Below are 15,737 nucleotides of genomic sequence, written 5' to 3'. Positions count from 1 at the left end.
CCTCCACCCACTAACCCACCCCTCCACTCCCAGACTCAGAAACAGTCACTTTCCCCAAGCAGTGAGTCTGATCGACACCTCCACCCACTGACCCACCCCTCCACTCCCAGACTCAGAAACAGTCACTTTCCCCAAGCAGTGAGGCTGATCAACACCTCCACCCACTGACCCAGCCCTCCACTCCCAGACTCAGAAACGGTCACTTTCCCCAAGCAGTGAGGCTGATCAACACCTCCACCCACCGACCCACCCCTCCACTCCCAGACTCAGAAACGGTCACTTTCCCCAAGCAGTGAGGCTGATCAACACCTCCACCCACTAACCCACCCCTCCACACCCAGACTCAGAAACAGTCACTTTCCCCAAGCAGTGAGGCTGATCAACACCTCCACCCACTGACCCACCCTTCCACTCCCAGACTCAGAAACAGTCACTTTCCCCAAGCAGTGAGGCTGATCGACACCTCCACCCACTGACCCACCCCTCCACTCCCAGACTCAGAAACAGTCACTTTCCCCAAGCAGTGAGGCTGATCAACACCTCCACCCACTGACCCACCCCTCCACTCCCAGACTCAGAAACAGTCACTTTCCCCAAGCAGTGTGTCTGATCAACACCTCCACCCACTGACCCACCCCTCCACTCCCAGACTCAGGAACAGTCACTTTCCCCAAGCAGTGAGGCTGATCAGCACCTCCACTCACTGACCGACCCCTCCACTCCCAGACTCAGAAACAGTCACTTTCCCCAAGCAGTGAGGCTGATCGACACCTCCACCCACTGACCGACCCCTCCCCTCCCAGACTCAGAAACAGTCACTTTCCCCAAGCAGTGAGGCTGATCAACACCTCCACCCACTGACCCACCCCTCCACTCCCAGACTCAGAAACAGTCACTTTCCCCAAGCAGTGAGGCTGATCGACACCTCCACCCACTGACCCACCCATCCACTCCCAGACTCAGAAACAGTCACTTTCCCCAAGCAGTGAGACTGATCAACACCTCCACCCACTGACCCACCCCTCCACTCCCAGACTCAGAAACAGTCACTTTCCCCAAGCAGTGAGGCTGATCAACACCTCCACCCACTGACCCACCCCTCCACTCCCAGACTCAGAAACAGTCACTTTCCCCAAGCAGTGAGGCTGATCGACACCTCCACCCACTGACCGACCCCTCCCCTCCCAGACTCAGAAACAGTCACTTTCCCCAAGCAGTGAGGCTGATCAACACCTCCACCCACTGACCCACCCCTCCACTCCCAGACTCAGAAACAGTCACTTTCCCCAAGCAGTGAGGCTGATCAGCACCTCCACCCACTGACCCACCCCTCCACTCCCAGGCTCAGAAACAGTCACTTTCCCCAAGCAGTGAGGCTGATCAACACCTCCACCCACTGACCCACCCCTCCACTCCCAGACTCAGAAACAGTCACTTTCCCCAAGCAGTGAGTCTGATCAGCACCTCCACCCACTGACCCAGCCCTCCACTCCCAGACTCAGAAACAGTCACTTTCCCCAAGCAGTGAGGCTGATCGACACCTCCACCCACTGACCCACCCCTCCACTCCCAGACTCAGAAACAGTCACTTTCCCCAAGCAGTGAGGCTGATCAACACCTCCACCCACTGACACACCCCTCCACTCCCAGACTCAGAAACAGTCACTTTCCCCAAGCAGTGAGGCTGATCAACACCTCCACCCACTAACCCACCCCTCCACTCCCAGACTCAGAAACAGTCACGTTTCCCAAGTAGTGAGACTGATCAACACCTCCACCCACTGACCCACCCCTCCACTCCCAGACTCAGAAACAGTCACTTTCCCCAAGCAGTGAGGCTGATCAGCACCTCCACCCACTGACCGACCCCTCCCCTCCCAGACTCAGAAACAGTCACTTTCCCCAAGCAGTGAGGCTGATCAACACCTCCACCCACTGACCCACCCCTCCACTCCCAGACTCAGAAACAGTCACTTTCCCCAAGCAGTGAGGCTGATCAACACCTACACCCACTGACCCACCCCTCCACTCCCAGACTCAGAAACAGTCACTTTCCCCAAGCAGTGAGAATGATCAACACTTCCACCCACTGACCCACCCCTCCACTCCCAGACTCAGAAACAGTCACTTTCCCCAAGCAGTGAGGCTGATCAACACCTCCACCCACTGACCCACCCCTCCACTCCCAGACTCAGAAACAGTCACTTTCCCCAAGCAGTGAGTCTGATCGACACCTCCACCCACTGACCCACCCCTCCACTCCCAGACTCAGAAACAGTCACTTTCCCCAAGCAGTGAGGCCAATCAACACCACCACCCACTGACCCACCCCTCCACTCCCAGACTCAGAAACAGTCACTTTCCCCAAGCAGTGAGTCTGATCAACACTTCCACCCACTAACCCACCCCTCCACTCCCAGACTCAGAAACAGTCACTTTCCCCAAGCAGTGAGGCTGATCAACACCTCCACCCACTGACCCACCCCTCCACTCCCAGACTCAGAAACAGTCACTTTCCCCAAGCAGTGAGTCTGATCGACACCTCCACCCACTGACCCACCCCTCCACTCCCAGACTCAGAAACAGTCACTTTCCCCAAGCAGTGAGGCCGATCAACACCTCCCCCCACTGACCCACCCCTCCACTCCCAGACTCAGAAACAGTCACTTTCCCCAAGCAGTGAGGCTGATCAACACCTCCACTACTAACTCCACCACTATTACTTCCCGTCAGTCACCTTATGTACAGCCTAGTGTCACTTCATGTACTATACATACAATCTATTTATACATGCTATCTTATGTATTTATTGTGCTTTTGTGGTGGCAGTACAGTGTAAGATATAAAAATTACTATGTTACAGATAAATGAACAGTGCAAGAAAATGGCATCCCTTCATGAAGGACCTTCCCCACCCCAGACATGCCTTCTTCTCAGGGAGGAGGCAGAGGAGACTGAAGTCACACACTCAATATTTTAGGAACAGATTCTTCCCCTCTGCCATCAGATTTCTGAACAGTCCACGAACACTAACTACCTCTCTATTTTGCTCTCTTTTTGCGTTACCTTTCTTTATATTTTCTTACTGATCTTAACAGTAATTCCATTGTGCCTTTGCGCTGTGTTCTTGCCATATTTGTCAGTGATAATAAACCTCTTTCTGATTACAACCATTGGAGTGTTTTTAATGCTTACTGACTTACCAGCATCAACAGGAGGATATATGATCTCATTTAAACAGCACAAAAATCCACACCACCATAAACTTCATGCATGGAAACATCAAGGGAGCTATTAAATATTTATAGGTAGGGAGCTGTGGTGAAGTGATAATTTTTAAAAGTGTCATTTTCCTTCGACAGGATAATTTAACTGATTGTCTCTAGGAATCTAAAACAGATTTGCAGCAATCACATCGGAGGTACAGCCAGCATCATTCCCTAAACCGATTTCACAGCTACAGCACCATTTGTTAACTCCCAAGACCAGGTGCAAGAGGAGATGGGTTGGGCTAGCAATCCCATTCCGTAAAGCCCAGAGCCACAAAACGCCACATGTAGAGCGCTGTTTATTAACTTCGGTCCCAAGCCCGGTTGTGAAAGGAGGGTTGGACGTGGGGTTAGCAGCCCAATCCCTCATCACTGGGCGAGGAATGATTTTCGAAGGTGGGCTAATACTGGGGACAGTCTGAAAGGCTGGCCCAGGACAGAGGGCTCTGGGGAGCTGCTGTCGGTGACCTGTGCCCCGCGGGTTTCGGGAGCAGCAGCAGCACTGTTTATTGCTTCTGAACTTTTCAGAGGAAGTCATTGCTCAATAATCACTTTTCATTCAGCTCCCATCCATGTTTCTGAAAAGATGCATGAAGCCTGCAATATAAAAAAAGGCTTTCCTTTGGTTAAATAAGAGGAATTTTGCCCTTGCATTAATACACACAATATACAAGTAGTTGGCCACTTGCAGAATTCAGTTCAAGTACTTTCAATCAAATGACAGTAAAAGGAGCTGCAAGACTCTGCCCATCTCCACTACCTGCACAAATAATCTAGGATGAATATCTAACAAATTCTGAACAAATTGAGACTTTATATACAATTAATGAAAAGCACAAAATATCGGCATAAATTTGGGAATGCATGGCAATGTAGTGGTTAGCATAACGCTATTATCACGCCAGAGACACAGATTCAATTACTACTGCCATCTGTAAGGAGCTTGTATGTTCTCCCTGTCACCACGTGGGCCTCCTCCAGGTGCTCTGGGTTTCTCCCACAGTCCAACGATGAATAGGTCAGTAGGTTAATTGGTCACGTAAGTGTAATCGGGCAGTGTGGGCTCATGGTGCCAGAAGGGCCTGTCACTGTTGTATCTCTAAATAAATTCAGACATACTGTACACAACTAAAGTAGGAGCCATTATGCAAACATATAATTTAGGTGCAGGAGTGTATTTTATATTGGCAAGCTGATTTTGTATATAGCTAGAGTCAGAGTATTTACCCCACGGTGAAAATGTCAAATACTAGAGGGCATTTGTTTTAAGGGAAAGGCTGAAAGGAGATTTACAAAACAATATTTAAAAAAAGAAATTAGCTTTTTTTTGTCACATGTATATGGAAACATACAGTGAATGCATCTTTGCATCAAATCAAAACAGCGAGGATTGTGCTGGGGGCAACAAACATGCCGGCACACTTCCAGCATGCCTGAACTCACTAACCCCATCCGTACAACCTTGGAATGTAGGAGGAAAACAGATCACCCAGGGGAAACCCACACAGTGATGGGGAGAATGTACAAACTCCTTCCAAACAGCGGCAGTTGTTACAGCTGGTGCTATAATAGTGTTCCACCAACCAGGAGTGGTTGTAGACGTGTCATATTCTGCATGGAGGCCGGTGACCAATGTTGTGCCTCAGGGATCTGTTCTGGGACCCTTACTCTTCATGATTTTTATAAATGACCTGGATGAGGAAGTGGAGGGATGGGTTAGTAAATTTGCTGATGACACAAAGGTTGTAGGTGTTGTGGATAGTGTGGAGGGCTGTCAGAGGTTACAATGGGACACTGATAGGATGCAAAACTGGGCTGAGAAGTGGCAGATGGAGTTCAACCCAGATAAACATGAGGTGGTTCATTTTGGTTGGTCAAATATGATGGCAGAATATAGTATTAATGATAAGACTCTTGGCAGTGTGGAGGATCAGAGGGATCTTGGGGTCCGAGTCCATAGGACGCTCAAAGCAGCTGTGCAGGTTGACTCTGTGGTTAAGAAGGCGTATGATGTATTGGCCTTCATTAATCATGGAATTGAACTTAGGAGCCGAGAGGTAATGTTGCAGCAATACAGGACCCTGGTCAGACCCCACTTGGAGTACTGTGCTCATTTTTGGTCACCTCATTACAGGAAGGATGTGGAAGCCATAGAAAGGGTGCGGAGGAGATTTACAAGGATGTTGCCTGGATTGGGGAGCATGCCTTATGAGAATAGGTTGAGTGAACTTGCCTTTTCTCTTTGAAGTGACAGAGGATGAGAGGTGACCTGATAGAGGTGTATAAGATGATGAGAGGCACTGATCGTGTGGATAGTCAGAGGCTTTTTCCCAGGGCTGAAATGGTTGTCACAAGGGGAAACAGGTTTAAAGTGCTGGGAAGTAGGTACAGAGATGTCGGGGTAAGTTTTTTACTCAGAGAGTGGTGAGTGCGTGGAATGGGCTGCCGGCAACAGTGATGGAGGCGGATACGATCGGGTCTTTTAAGAGAGTTTTGGACAGGTACATGGAGCTCAGAAAAATAGAGGGCTATGGGCAACCCTAGAAAATTTCTAAGGTGGGGACTTGTTCTGCACAACTTTGTGGGCCATATGTTTCTATGATGCTACTATAACACCAGAGATGACTAAAATAATCTGCCAGGGAGGTGCCAGCACCTGAACAGGAGGGGAGAAGTAGACAGGGTTAGTTTAGACTGGTATCATGCTTGACACAGAGCTGGTGATCACAAGGGCCCATTCCATTTTCTGAGTAAGTTAATCACTCGCCCAAGCCTAACCAACATTTCATAAGGCTGTGGTTCCAATGCAAGTGTACGTTCTCTTGTATCCATGGTAATCTTTCTCCTCCATGTACTCAATGTCTATTCCTTAACATTATTCTGTCTCCATTTTCTCAGCTTGTCAAGGAAGAGAGTTCGAAAGGCTTAAAGCACTCAGAAAAAAATTGCCTTGTGTGCCTTAACTGATCATCTCTCTCTAAAAAAAAGTTCTAGTTCCTCCTACAGGGAAAAAAATCCTTTCCACACCCATTTTGTCATGACCCCTCAGAGTTTCTCATGTTACAGTCAAATGTCCTTTCACTTCTCTGAACACTAACACGTACATGTCTTGCCAATCCAACCTTCCCTCTTAAGATAACCAACCGACTCCAGATGCTGGTGTCATGAATTTCAATCTGCCTGTGTAGTTGTTAGGATCGCACACTGAGCACTCTGCTTGTTACCTGTGTACTTTATGGTTTATGATCTACAAAAGTAGATTCTAGACTAAACTTTTGTATTAGAATTGATACTTTAAATCAATATTCAAGTGAGTGTTTACAGCAAAGGCTCCTAATCTTTTTTTATGCTATGGATCAATGTCACTAACCAAGGGGTTGGTGGACCAAAGATTGGGAACCCCTGCTCGACAGAAATGCAGTTTTTTTTGTATTCTTCTTTCTAAATAAAAATTTGTTTGACATCTTTCCAATGTTCTGGAGAATGGAGGCTCAATGTCTATGAGTCTGAAAGTACAGGACCAAGGACAGGAGGCCCAGAGGAGGCCCGTCCTAGTGTCGGAGGACCGGAGGAGGCCTATCCTGGTGTTGGAGGCCCATTCCGGTATTGGAGGCCTGTTCTGGTATTAGAGGCCTTGGAGGAGTCTGTCCTGGGGTTGGAAGACAGCCTGTGTGTGTGAGTGGGTGAGTGTTTTGCTGAGCTGTCTTGTTCTGTTTTTTTATTTACATATTTATTCAGAGATAAGCCTGTAACAGGCCCTTCTGGCCCAATGAGCCCACACTGATTAACCTCCTAACCCCCACATCTTTGGAATGTGGTAGGAAACTGGAGCAACCGGAGGAAACCCACACGGTCACAGGGAGAACATACAAACTCCTTACTTACTGCTTGTGTCCTTCTGAAAACGGTGGACATGCTATGTTAGCGACAGAATACGTGGCGACACTTGTGAGCTTCATTTTGTTAACACGAATGATGCATTTCTCTGCAAGATTTGATGTACTTGTGATAAATTAGTATGTATGTGACTCTAAAATAATGTTACAATTTAAGATTTCTTTTCACAGCAACAACTGAATTTTTTTAAAAATCGCATCTTTTCTCTGCTAATTATTTTCTGCAAAGAAGCTGCAATTTAGTTTTCAGTGTCACCTCTGGCTCATTAATTTTATTCTTACCCTCATCCTCCATCTCCCAGGGATCTCTCTATCTCACCTGGTTGCCAAGTTCAAAGGCAGAGTGATTGTGCCTGGAAAGAGAAGAAGAGAAAGCAAAAACAACATCGACAATAAGAAACCACACACACAAAATTCTGGCACAATCTATGGAAGGTCAGGCAGCATCTATGGAAATTAATAAACAGTCAATATTTCAAGCTGAGACCCTTCATCGGGACTGGAAAGGAAGGAGGAAGAAGCCAAATAAGGGAATGATAAATCCTACAACAGCAGAGTTTATATGGTTCCTTAAGGTTCTCCCACAATCTTGTCATTGGGTTTGGAGGCTTGAATGACCTGAACAGCAGTGTTGGCTAGAATCAGGGCTTCATGTCTTGGCTCTTGGTAGGGTCACCCATGCCAAACAGGTCAAAGGGTAGAGGACAGACAAAGAGTGGCCTACTGGTCCTCCAAGATGGGTGAACAGCTCAAGGCCAGCAACCCTGACCAGTCAAACAAAACTGTTATGGAAACAGCCATGAAGAATCTTTTGCACCTGAGTGCGACGGTATTCCTGAGTCTCCACCGGGGCCTTGCACAGTTGGCGGTAGAGAAAACCGAGAGGAAGCTACTGGAATGATAAAGGAAGCTCTGAACACCACCAGAGTTGAAGGATGTTCATTGCTGCCCTAAATGCCAGCAGCATAACGAGTAGTAAGTAAGGTTGTTATATCCAGGGGTGGTAATGGGGATAAGCTCCCACTACCTATTAAATACTCCCAATGGTGTGTGTCTCAAATGGCCTCTGGCAACCAAGTCCAGCTCCTGGCCTTCACGTGTGGCTAAGCTACTAAACCCGGTGGAACGGTTTCTACTGACAGGAGAAGGGCTAAAGGCGGATTACTGGCGGCTTACGACCATTCTCTTCAGGCAGGGGGAGCTTGTCAGCCGTGGTTGGCAGCTCTTCTAGGAGAGTAAAATCCCTGATCTCAAACCTCTGCTGCTCCAACTTCTGGTAATTCCCTCCCCTTCCCTTCCCCCATCCCAGTTTCACTCTGCCTCCTCCTCCAGCTACCTATCGCCTCTCTCATGATTCCGCCTTCTTCTACCACCCATTGTGCTTTCCCCTTACATTCTTTCTTCACCTCTCCTGCCTATCCCGTCCCTACTTCCCCTCCCCCACTCCTTGATCTTTCCCCTTACTGGTTTTTCACCTGGCACCTACCAGCCTTCTCCTTTCCACCTTCTTTATGGGGCCCCTGCCCCCTCCCTCTTCAGTCCTGACGAAGGGTCTCAGCCTGAAACGTTGACTGTTCGTTTCCCGACCTGCTGAGTTCCTCCAGCATGTTCTGCGTGTAATCAGCCAATCATGTGGCAGCAACTCAATGCACACCAGTATACAGAGGTTTCGTTGTTGTTCAGACCAAGCATCAGAATCAGGAAGAAATATGATCTAAGTGACTTTTATAAGTCCCCTACTGTACAAAAAATTATCTAACTGTGTCTTAAATATATAACATGAGGTGTAGCCTCTCCTGCTCCCTGGGCAGGGAATTCCACAGACCTCGAAGCTCTATGTCCTCATTGTAAACGAGATTCTGCAGAGGCTGGAAAACCAGGGCAAACACAACATGCTGGAGGAACTCAGCAAGTCAGGCAGCTTCTGTGCAAAAGAATAAGATGTCGATATTTCAGGCTGAGACCCTTCTTCAGGACTAATGGATTCCCCTAATTCTAATCCTTTTTTTTAAAAAAAGAAAAGATTAAATATGAAAGATTAGCTTTATTTATCACAGTACAGTGAAATGCGTCATTTGTGGGTCAAATCAAATAAGCAAGGATTATGCTGGGCAGCCCACAAGTGCTGCCATGCTTCTAGTGCCAACATAGCTTGCCCACAACTCACTAACCCTAGCTGTACATCTTTGGAATGTACATGGTCACAGGGAGAACAGACAAACTCCTCACAGTGAGAGGAATTGAAACCTGATCTTTGAGCTTTTGCTGTAAAGTGATGCACTAACCACCACACTACTGTGTCAACTCACAGTGGTGTCACTTGAGGCCAGACACGGATGCTGCCCAACTGGCTGAGTTCCTCCAGCTTGCTGTACGTGACATAACTTTCCTGCCTGACAAAGGCTCTCAGTCCGAAATGTCGACTATTCATTTTCATAGACGCTGCCTGGCCTGCTGAGTTCCTCTAGCACTTTGTGCACATTTCCTGCCTCTATCCTACCCATCCCTTTCAAAATCTTACAAGATCTCCTCTCATTCTTCTGAATTCCAGTGAGTATAGTCCCAGGCGACTCCTGGGAGCCAAGAAAGTTGGGAGGATCTTTGGTGGAAGTCAATCTCATCACAATGATTCAAAAAGGGCAAATATGGGAGAACTGTCTCCACAGGCAGATTGTCTGAGAACTAAAGAAACACAGAGTCAACGTGGGTAACTACACTCACCCAACACTGAATTGATTCCACAGCACATGGACTTGTTTTTAAGGATCTACAACTCACTTACACAATATCGATTGCTTATTTACTTAGATTATTGCTACCTCTGTTTCTCTTTTTGCATTTACATAGCTGGGAGTCTTTTGGACATCGGTAGTTTGCCTGTGTTTGTTGTGTACAGATTTTCAATGATTCTATTATATTATAACCATATAACCATATAACAATCACAGCACGGAAACAGGCCATCTCGGCCCTCCTAGTCCGTGCCGAACTCTTAATCTCACCTAGTCCCACCTACCCGCACTCAGCCCATAACCCTCCACTCCTTTCCTGTCCATATACCTATCCAATTTTACCTTAAATGACACAACTGAACTGGCCTCTACTACTTCTACAGGAAGCTCATTCCACACAGCTTTCACTCTTTGAGTAAAGAAATACCCCCTCGTGTTTCCCTTAAACTTCTGCCCCCTAACTCTCAAATCATGTCCTCTCGTTTGAATCTCCCCTACTCTCAATGGAAACAGCCTGTTCACGTCAACTCTATCTATCCCTCTCAAAATTTTAAATACCTCGATCAAATCCCCCCTCAACCTTCTACGCTCCAATGAATAGAGACCTAACTTGTTCAACCTTTCTCTGTAACTTAATTGCTGAAACCCAGGTAACATCCTAGTAAATCGTCTCTGCACTCTCTCTAATTTATTGATATCTTTCCTATAATTCGGTGACCAGAACTGCACACAATATTCCAAATTTGGCCTTACCAATACCTTGTACAACTTTAGCATTACATCCCAACTTCTGTACTCAATGCTTTGATTTATAAAGGCCAGCATTCCAAAAGCCTTCTTCACCACCCTATCTACATGAGACTCCACTTTCAGGGAACTATGCACAGTTATTCCTAGATCTCTCTGTTCCTTTGCATTCCTCAATGCCCTACCATTTACTCTGTATGTTCTATTTGGATTATTCCTGCCAAAATGTAGAACCTCACACTTCTCAGCATTAAACTCCATCTGCCAATGTTCAGCCCATTCTTCTAACCGGCATAAATCTCCCTGCAAGCTTTGAAAATCCACCTCATTATCCACAACACCTCCTACCTTAGTATCATCGGCATACTTACTAATCCAATTTACCACCCCATCATCCAGATCATTTATGTATATTACAAACAACATTGGGCCCAAAACAGATCCCTGAGGCACCCCGCTAGTCACTGGCCTCCATCCCGATAAACAATTATCCACCACTACTCTCTGGCATCTCCCATCTAGCCACTGTTGAATCCATTTTATTACTCCAGCATTAATGCCTAACAACTGAACCTTCTTAACTAACCTTCCATGTGGAACTTTGTCAAAGGCTTTGCTGAAGTCCATATAGACTACATCCACTGCCTTACCCTCGTCAACATTCCTCGTAACTTCTTCAAAAAATTCAATAAGGTTTGTCAAACATGACCTTCCACGCACAAATCCATGCTGGCTACTCCTAATCAGATCCTGTCTATCCAGATAATTATAAATACTATCTCTAAGAATACTTTCCATTAACTTACCCACCACTGATGTCAAACTGACAGGTCTATAATTGCTAGGCTTACTTCTAGAACCCTTTTTAAACAATGGAACCACATGAGCAATATGCCAATCTTCTGGCACAATCCCCGTTTCTAATGACATCTGAAAGATCTCCGTCAGAGCTCCTGCTATCCCTACTTCTTTTTCTCTATTTCTTTGTATTTACTGTGATTGCTCACAAGCGATGTATTCAGGGTTGTAAATGATGACATATATATACTTTGATAATAAATTTACTTTGAAACTTATGAAACTTTGAGCGAAGAACATGGGGACATGCTGCCTCCAAAGAGCAGAGGAAACACAGGCAATTAGAACTTAAAAAGATAATTGGATAGACAGGCGAAGAGAAGTAATTTAAAGGATGACAGGGGAATGGTGTTGATTAGACTTTTCTGCAGGAATATGGCATCGAATTAATGGCCTGATCACTCCCCTCTGTACTGAAGCAGTTCTAGGATTCTACACATCTAGAATGCCTTCTCACTGCAGAAAACACAGATTTGTTTATTGAGACACGGTGCAGAACAGGCCCTTCTGGCCCTTTGAGATGCGCCAGCCAGCAGCCCTTTGATTTAACACCAGCCTAATCAAGGGACAGTTAACAATGACCAATTAACCTACTGATCAGAAGGTCTTTGGACTGTGGGAGAAAACAGGAGCACCCAGAGGAAGCCCACAAGGTCACAGGGAGAAATTTACAAATTCCTTACAGAGAGTGGAAGGAAATGAACCTGGGTCATTGGTACAGGAAAGTGCTCTGATAACCACTGCTCTACCGTGACACCCCAGATTCAGATTTAATTATCATGTGTAAAGTGTTCAGTTGAAGATGCACAACACTGTACAAAAGTCTTAGGTGTATTTTTACAGTGCCACAGGAGGGGCGTGGAACAGGGGCAGGCACACCAGGCAAGGTCACTTTATTCCAAACAATTAGCTTACTGATCATTACAGAATATATCTCTGGTGTTCCCGCTCCCTTCCCCTTTTCCCAAGCATGATTTCCCTCTCGCTGCCCCCTTCCCACTCTCAGTCCACAACAGAGACCCAGATCAGAATCAGGTTTATCATCACTCACATACCTCATAAATTTTGATTTTTTTTGTGATAGAAGTACAGTGCAATACATAAAATTACTGCAGGACTGTGCAAAAGTCTCAGGTTCCCTAGCTATATGTGCCTAAGAGTTTTGGACATTGAAACATACAGTGAGATACGCCATTTGTGTTAACAACCAGCACACCCAACAATGTTCTGGGGTCAGTCCGCAGGTGTTGCCACGCATAGCGTACCCACCATGTTCAGCAGAACAACAGAAGCAACAGCAGCAGCAGCAGCAAAACAACCCAGCAACACAGACAGCCTCCAATTCCAGGATAAACCACCTCAGACCTTCAGATCCTGCTCTGGGGCTCCCAGTCTCACAGACACGGGGCCTCAAACCTCACGTCTGTAATGTGCTTTGCTTGCAATGAAAAAGCTCCTCCTTTCCACAAAATAACCCACCAAACATCTCAGTAAAAGATACAACAATGAGAACTAGGCTTATGTAACAAAATTCGATTAGTTTTATTTGCCACATGTTCATCAAGATGTTCAGTGAAATCTGCTGTTTGAATCAAATCAAATCAGTATCCCACAGGTGTCACAATGTTTCCGTCACCAACATGGCATGCTCATGACTCACTCTCCCTAAATGTGCATCTTAGAACATAGAACAATACAGCACATTACAGGCCCTTCGGCCCACAATGTTGTGCAGACCCTCAAACCCAGCCTCCCGTATAACCCCCCACCTTAAATTCCTCCATATACCTGGCTGTCCACTCTGTCTATTCCTCTTAATATCTTGTATACCTCTATCATGTCTCCTCTCATCCTCCTTCTCTCCAAAGAGTAAAGCCCTAGCTCCCTTACTCTCTGATCATAATCCATACTCTCTAAACCAGGTAAATCTCCTCTGTACCCTTTCCAATGCTTCCACATCTTTCCTATAGTGAAGTGACCAGAACTGGACACAATACTCCAAGTGTGGCCTAACCAGAGTTTTATAGAGCTGCATCATTACATCGCATCTCTTAAACTCTATCCCTTGACTTAGGAAAACTAACACCCCATAAGCTTTCTTAACTACCCTATCTACCTGTGAGGCAACTTTCAGGGACCTGTACCCCCAGATCCCTCTGCTCCTCCACACTACCAAGTATCCTGCCATTTACTTTGTATTCTGCCTTGGAGTTTGTCCTTCCAAAGTGTACCACCCTACACTTCTCCAGGTTGAACTCCATCTGCCACTTCTCAGCCCACTTCTGCATCCTTTCAATGTCTCCCTGCAATCTTCGACAATCCTCTACACTATCTAAAACACCACCAACCTTTATGTCACCTGCAAAATTGCCAACCCACCCTTCTACCCCCACATCCAGGTCGTTAATAAAAATCACAAAAAGTAGAGGTCTCAGAACAGTTCCTTGTGGGACATCACTAGTCACAACCCTCCAATCTGAATGTACTCCCTCCACCACAACCCTCTGCCTTCTGCAGGCAAACCAATTCTGAATCCACCTGGCCAAACTTCCCTGGATCCCATGTCTTCTGTCTTTCTGAATAAGCCTACCTTGTGGAACCTTGTCAAATGCCTTACTAAAATCCATGTAGATCACATCCACTGCACTAGCCTCATCTATGTGCTTAGTCACCTCCTCAAAGAACTCTATCAGGCTTGTTAGGCATGATCTGTCCTTCACAAAGCCATGCTAACTGTCCCTGATCAGACCATGATTCTCTAAATGCCCATAGATCCTACCTCTAAGAATCTTTTCCAACAGCTTTCCCACCACAGACGTAAGGCTCACTGGTCTATAATTACCCAGACTATCCCTACTAACTTTTTTGAATGAGGGGACAACATTCACCTCCCTCTAATCCTCCATTACCATTCCCATGGACAACGAGGACATAAAGATCTTAGCCAGTGGCTCAGCAATCACTTCCCTCACCTCGTGGAGCAGCCTGGGGAATATTCCGTCAGGCCCCGGGGACTTATCTGTCCTAATGTATTTTAACAACTCCAACACCTCCTCTCCTCTCTCTGGATGGTACACAGATGACATAATCTGTTTGACTCCCAGTTTGTGAACTAACTGCTAGAATAATCCTGACATAAAATTATTTCCTTGATCAGACTGGATTTCTTTAGGCAAACCAAATAGGATGAAAAATGTTATGACAGCCTTCCACAGAGTTGGAGCTTTGATATTCATGAGAGGTATTGCTTCCAGAAATCTAGATGCTGTGCACACGATGGTTAGTAAATACTGATGGGCCAGCTGCAGTCTTTGGCAATGGACCAACACAATCCACAATAACTTTAGAAAAGGGTTCACCAAATGCAGAAATAGGCTGTAGCGGAACCACTGGGGTGACCTGATTAGGTTTACCCACAAGCTGACAAGTGTGACAAGTTCGGCAAAATGTCGCAACATCTTTCCTCAAACCAGGCCAGAAGAATTGTTTCAAACCCCTATTCGCACCAAGATGGCCACCCAAGAGCATACTACGGGCCAAGGTTAAAATCTCATTCCTCTAAACCTTAGGAACTACAGCCTGGTGAACAATTGCCCATTCCTCACTTGCAGGGATATCAGGGTGTCTGCACATCCTCATTAACACTCCATCCTTGAAATAGTATCCAACTGGTACTTTCTCAATCTCATCACCTGAGAGAGCTCTATCTCGCAATGCAGCAGTCTCCGGGTCTCTGGTCTGTTCTGCTATAAACTCTTTCCTGGACAGAGACAAATCTTTATAGTCAGACCTGATACAAGGATCCTGGTTCAACAATGAAGTAAGACAAGTTACTGACAGGTCATCAAAACCTGAATAATGATTTGGGCTATCATGGGTAGTGGAACCATCCTGCACATGACCACCTGCATAGGCAAGCTTCTTGGCCATAGCTCAAGTTACTGCGCAGGATGGATAAACATTAGAATCCATCTTTGGGTCATCAGTGATTGGCTTAGTCGTCAACTGCATTACAGGGACAACTTTGCCACTTGCTAGGTCATTCCCTAACAACAAAGAAACACATTTCACCGGTAAGCTGGGCCGTAATCCTATCTTAACAAGTCCTGAAACTAACTCTGACTTCAAAATTACCTTGTGCAGAGGTACAGAAACAATGCCTTGAATAAGATTTACCTCACCAATGGCAGTCTCATCATGAAACTCTAGAACTAACAAGAGTGACTGAGAAGCCC

General features: G+C 46.2%; 1 protein-coding gene across 2 annotated transcripts in view; it reads right to left on the bottom strand.

The window, feature by feature from the left end:
- Nucleotides 1-15,737, bottom strand: part of gpr63 (G protein-coupled receptor 63) — a 126,358-nt gene that overhangs the window by 13,389 nt on the left and 97,232 nt on the right. For both annotated transcript variants that reach the window (XM_059981384.1, XM_059981383.1), the window contains exon 3: nt 7,448-7,518. The gene's annotated coding sequence lies outside the window, so the exon portion shown is untranslated. The remainder of the gene's footprint in view (nt 1-7,447; nt 7,519-15,737) is intronic.

Source organism: Hypanus sabinus, chromosome 10 (assembly GCF_030144855.1).
Source record: "Hypanus sabinus isolate sHypSab1 chromosome 10, sHypSab1.hap1, whole genome shotgun sequence".
NCBI lineage: Eukaryota > Metazoa > Chordata > Chondrichthyes > Myliobatiformes > Dasyatidae > Hypanus > Hypanus sabinus.
Note: the sequence above shows the minus strand (reverse complement) of the source record. Positions and strands in the feature narration are given on the sequence as shown.